This window comes from Pongo pygmaeus, chromosome 19 (genome assembly GCF_028885625.2).
Source record: "Pongo pygmaeus isolate AG05252 chromosome 19, NHGRI_mPonPyg2-v2.0_pri, whole genome shotgun sequence".
NCBI lineage: Eukaryota > Metazoa > Chordata > Mammalia > Primates > Hominidae > Pongo > Pongo pygmaeus.
In genome coordinates, this window is record NC_072392.2 from 43589069 (window position 1) to 43595068 (window position 6000).

The window sequence follows — 6000 nt, forward strand, 5'->3', positions numbered from 1 at the left end:
TTCCAGGGATGTGGAGGCAGACTGGGGACAGGGACCAGAGGTCTCTGTACAGTCGGCCTCCTGGGATGCTCAGGACCACAGAGATGCTCAGCTTCCTGTGGGGAACAAGACCTCTCCTGACTGTTCAGTTCTACTCCACTCATCACTTGGACTGCGGTGGCCCTTCAGTCTGAACAGTGAAGCCACTTTAGGAACAACGCCAGTTGAGCAGGAGGGTGTTTGATTTTGGGGATGAAAATAATCTACTGTCTCCAAAGCAGCCCCTGTGCTCATGGAAACCACATCTCTCAGGGAGGGATGGTGGACTCCACCATTCTGAGCTATCCATATAGGAGGGGGCTTCATTTTCCTGGGTCACTGAGGAAGAACAGTGGGTCTTTGGTCCTGGAGAACACCTAGATGGACTGTCCCTCCTGGGAACACTTGGGGCAAAAGGAGGGCAAGGCCTTGAGAGGATCAGACAGAGAAAGAAATACTTGGGGAGAACCCCAGTTCCTGGACCCGTTTGAACAGGATGGAAGATAGTCTCGCTCCAGCCAGCTCTCCAGGGCTCCTTCATTTTCCACAGCTGCCCAAAGGCAGAAGGCTCCCCATGCTACTCCCAGACAAGGGACCATGTGTGTCTAGTGGGTCCCACAGGGACCATCAAGACCCAGCTTAGGGCACAGATGTGTTCAGAGGACCCTCCCCTCCACCCCACCCACAGTGGATCCATCCCAGTGGCTCTGCCAGGGCCAGGCTCTGCCCCTTCAGGATCAGAAACCCTGGACAAATTTGGGATCTAGGGCAAGGAGGCCACCAGGTTCAGGCCTTAAGTCCAGCCCAGCACAGGGCAGGGCTGAGAGCAAAACCCAGCGTCATGCCTGGATTCCTGGGCTGGTTACTGCTTCTCTGAGCCCAGATGTCACACCTGTCGAATGGGTACATTCAGGAGCCCCCATGAGGATGAAAGAGACAATTGTCTACATGGGCAGCATAGAGTGGGTACCCGGTGAGTGCCCAGGGGTGACCTTCCTCGGCAGCTGCCCAGAAGCTAGCACTGCCCACACTGTAGCCACTGTCACCAAGTCAGCATGGAGGGAAGAGAGCAGGTCACACTCACCTGATTCTGATGAATCAGCGGGCCTGGGCTATGCCTTTCAGGGAGAAAACCTTTGAGTCCACAGAGCTTCTCACAGATACCACTGTGTGTGCGTAGCTGCTGTAGAACACAGAGGCAGGATGGAGAGCGGACGGGTGCTAAGTATCAGTGACACTCTGAAGTCATGGCAGGCATCACAATGGGGCCTTGCCTGGGTCAGCAGGGCCCAGAGTCAGCATCTTCCACTGCCTGAGGCATCAACATGCCTGCCTGCAATGTGTTTCCGCATGTGTGTGCACACGTGTATGTGGGTAAACACATCTGTGCACGCATGTGTTGCTTATCTGGCCAGGCCTGGCTGCCCCACTCATGTGTGCACCCAGTTCCTTGCCACTGTCACCCCCGGGGCCCAGGGCCAGCATCAGAGCATCCATGGGTGCTCCCTGACCTCAGCCCTCCCCGCCCAGGGTGGTCCTGGGATACACATAGGGATGGAGGGAAGTGACTGCTGCTGTTGAATCTCAGAATAAAAATGCTAATACTATTACCTAATGATCTTTTTACTATCTCTAATGGTCTTTTTAGTATCTCTAATGGTATCTCTTTTTTTATTTCTGATATTTTAATTGGGTATTTCTCTCCATGATCCTTGGTTATTCCAGCTAGGGGATCCTGTGGGGAAAGTGCCTGGCACACAGTAGAGGCTCACTCTTCTAGACATGTTATCGAAAATCTAGCTCATCTGTCCTTCCACCCAAGGCCTAGGTGATGCCAAATTCTAGGAGCCAGAAAGAGCTTGGGATAAAAAGAACATTCAAGGGGAGGGCTTTGACCTTGGCTGAGCCTGCCTGTGCCATCCAAATCAGGAGGCTCAAGTCCTGAAACAGGGTGTCCTGATGCCCCAATGCAGGGCCCTCCTGATCGACACCTGCTCCCCTGTACTCATTAGCAACCTCACCCACCCTACTCTCAAAGCACACTTGGCCCTCGTATCTGGGAGTTCTGCATCTGTGGATTCAGCCAACAGCAGATGGAAAATATTCAGAACTGAAATTGGATGGTTGTCTATACTGAACATGTGTAGACTTTGTTCCTGTCATAATTCCCTAAACAATACAGTATCACAACCATTTATATAGCATCTGCATTGTATTATGTATCATAACTAATCTAGAGATGGTCTAATGTATCGAGAGGATGTGCATAGGTTATATGTAAATACTAAGCCATGTTATATCAGAGACTTGAGCATCCATGGATTTTGGCATCCCCAGGGACCCTAGAACTAATCCTCCATGGATACCAAGGGATGACTGTATAAACTCACTCAGGAAGGCTTCTCATCGGAGGAAGGGCCCAGTTCAGGACAGACAGGGACATCCTCCCTGGACTAGTGTCCATTCATCCATCCATTCATCCATTCTCCCCCCAGCAACTCTAGGACTGTCCCAGTGACAACCCTAGCAAGTGGAGACAAGAAAAAAGACCAGCTCATGTTGTCCAGCTTTGAGTCTTGGAAGAAGTTGCACTAGTATGAGGATAGGGGGTCAGTTTCCTCCAGGATCCAGAGAGCATATCAGGCAGCCTCAGGGTGAGGAAAGGAGCCCGGCCTCTCCAGCAGCCACACAGGCCTGCAGTAGGATGGGGCTGGGGCTGGCCCTGTGGGTCACTTGGGCCTAATGAGGGGAAATAAAGACCAGGGGGCAGAGGAGGAGCATGGGGGCAGCTGGTGGCCTAAGGAGAAGGCATCTCAGGGAAGGGGTCTGTATTAGTTTGTTTTCACACTGCTATAAAGAAATACCTGAGACTGGGTAATTTATAAAGGAAAGAGGTTTAATTGACTCGCAGTTCAGGAAACACAATCATGGCAGAAGGCGAAGGGGAAGGAGGCACCTTCTTCACAAGGCAACAGGAGGGAGTGAGTGGAGAACAAGGAAGTGCCACTCTTTAAAACCATCAGCTCTCCTGAGAACTCACTCACTATCAGGGGAACAGCATGGGGGGGGGGAACTGTCCCCAAATCCAATCCCCTCCCACCAGGTTCCTCCCTTGACACCGGAGGATTACAATTTAAGATGAGATTTGAGTGGGGACACAGAGCCAAACCTATCAGGGTCTCAGCCTGTCTTGCAGCTCCCCTGCGGCTGAGGATGTGTGCAGATCTCCTGACCCTGCTCTATAGCACTCGGGGGCTCTGTCAGTGCACCCCCATCTGCTGCTTCCTGGAGGCAGTGTCTGCTTCCTCAAGAGGAGAGTGGATCTGCTCTCCTGCCAGCCCCACGCAGGGCCTTGTGGAGCTCTGGCCATGTCCTCCCAGGGTAAGGGCAGGAAACCTGGCTCCTTGCCCTTCTTACTCCTTGGGTGACAAGCCTGGGGTCATCCTTAGGCCCCGTCACTGCCCCTGCTTCTAAATGGAGAGCATGTTGCCAAATCTTCCTGGGAGAGGCTGGGGGCTCATCCCTGTTGTCTGTTCCATCTTGTTAAAGCCAGGTTAAGACATCTGGGCAAACAGACAGTAGAGTGGCGCCCAGGAAGGGTGGGTGGAGGGCGCTGGCCTTTGGGCTTACCTGGACTGTGGTGGAAGGGGGAAGTTTACCAGGAAGCAGCGCTGTCAGGGTTAAAGTCAGGAGGAGGTGGTTATGCTAGTGGGGGTGGTGTGTGGCTGGTTTGGGGTGGGGCATAAATAAGAGCCAAGGTTGGTCAGCACCCAGAGGGGGCAGCTGACTCATCCCTATGGCAGCGGAGCCCAGTGGTTGCCCTTAGTTCCTGGATCCAGGGAGATTTCTGGGGCCTGGGTCTGGGGCAGTCTAGGGGTGGAGGTGGTGGGAGAGGGGTGGGAGAGGAGGCCTTGCCTGGCAGGGTGCAGGGCAGGAAGCAGCCCAGGGACTGGTTTGCGGTGGCTGCTGTCATCCCTACCCCCACCCCCAAATTCACCCCTACTCCCACCCTGGGGCAGGCCAGGGCCTTTTCAGGCGTCCTCTGCTGTGGTCTCAGCAGATCACAGGATGGAAGCTGGCAGCCTGGCAGGTGCACCACTTGAGCCAGGGGTGACCTGGAGCTTCTGCTTCTTAGAGTGCAAGGTCCCACACCCCTGACTTTGAGGGTGCTGGGAGGTGGGGGACCAAGCTTCTGTAGCCCTGTGTGTGTGCCCTGAAAGGTGGCCTAAGACTCCTGTGTGCGCCTGTCCAGGTGGGGCCCCAGGAGCCTGAACAGTGGCAGGGAGGGAGATGAGGAGGGAGAGAGAAGTGGAGATGAAAGAGAGAGAGAGGAGAAGGGAGTGAGAGCAAGAGGAAGACAGATGGGGAGAGAGACAGAGGAAGCTGAGAAGAAGAGAAGGGAGAGAGAGAGTGAGTGACATAAAAGGTAAAGAGACAGGGAGAGAGGTGCATGAGTAGGAGGTTGGGTCACTCTTGATCCCAGTTCCCAGTGAAAACTGTTGGTCACTGTCACCTAATCACACATGCAATAAAGTCTTCTGCCTGCTGCTTACAGCCCCCGAGAACCCCTTCTTCAAGAGAATAAAGTCTTTGCCCACTGCCCTTCCCTAGTGGATTTTGGTCATGTCTTCTAATGAACCATGATGTCTCTTTGTAGGAATGGTGTGGAAAAAGAGCCAGATCTGAGGAGGAATGTAACATGAGGCTTTCCAAATTATTCTCAGCTGAAAGGTCTTTAACGAAAGTTTCAAACTCTTTAGTAGTTGGATCGCTGGCATCAGTGGTGCTGGAGCTAGCCCCCTTTCCTTTCTCTCATTCATTGTTTGAACTTGCTGAGGATTGAACAAGTGTGCAGATGACCTGAATAGGCCTTCACTTTTGACAGTCACATTCTTGGTAAGTGGATTATACCTATGATAAAGGAGACAGATCAGAACCACACTCCTGCAGCTGGAGTACCCAAACCCTGGGAAGGCAGGTGTGCAGAGAACGTGAGAATCCTTGGGATAAATGTGGTGCAGCTTCCTAAAGAAACAGAGTTTTAATTTTGAGTAATTTATTATTTTTAATATGTTAATTAACGAAGAACAGATACGGGTATACTATAAAATGTGTATGGGTTTTTTATAATAATTTTTTTTTTGAGACGGAGTCTTTCTTTATTTCCCAGGCTGGAGTGCAGTGAACCTGATCTCGGCTCACTGCAACCTCTGCCTCTTGCCAGATTCAAGCTATTCCCCTGCCTCAGCATCCTGAGTAGCTGGGATTACAGATGCCCACCACCATGTCCAGATAATTTTTGTATTTTTAGAGGAGACAGGGTTTCACCATCTGGCCAGGCTGGTGTCAAACCCCTGACCCAAATGATTTGCCTACCTCGGCCTCCCAAAGTGCTGGGTTACAGGCATGAGCTACCACACCCAGCTTGGGTTTTTAAGATTAAATATATGACTTCAGCCAGGCGTGGTGGCTCATGCCTGTAATCCCAACACTTTGGGAGGCCAAGGAGGGCAGATCACGAGGTCAGGAAATTGAGACCGTCCTGCCCAACATGGTGAAACCCCATCTCTACGAAAATCCAAAAAATTAGCCAGGCGTGCTGGCGTGCACCTGTAGTCCCAACTACTCAGGAGGCTGAGGCAGGGGAATTGCTTGAACCTGGGAGGCAGAGATTGCAGTTAGCTGAGATCGTGCCACTGCACTCCAGCCTAGTGACAGAGTGAGACGCCCTCTCAAAAAAAAAAAAAAAAAAGATTAAATATATGACTTCAAAAGAAAGTTAGTGCTTATAGTGGATACACTCTCATGTCTCCTGGAAATTGAATTCACTTTTCCTCCATCTGGGTATATGGGTGGACAATTTGGAGAGGTGCTAAGTTAGGATATTCTCTGCCAAATGCCAAACACATCTTTCTCATCAGTTTCTCAGATCCCCTGCTGCCGTAGTTTATCCAATACTCTGCCAGAATGGAATAATCACAG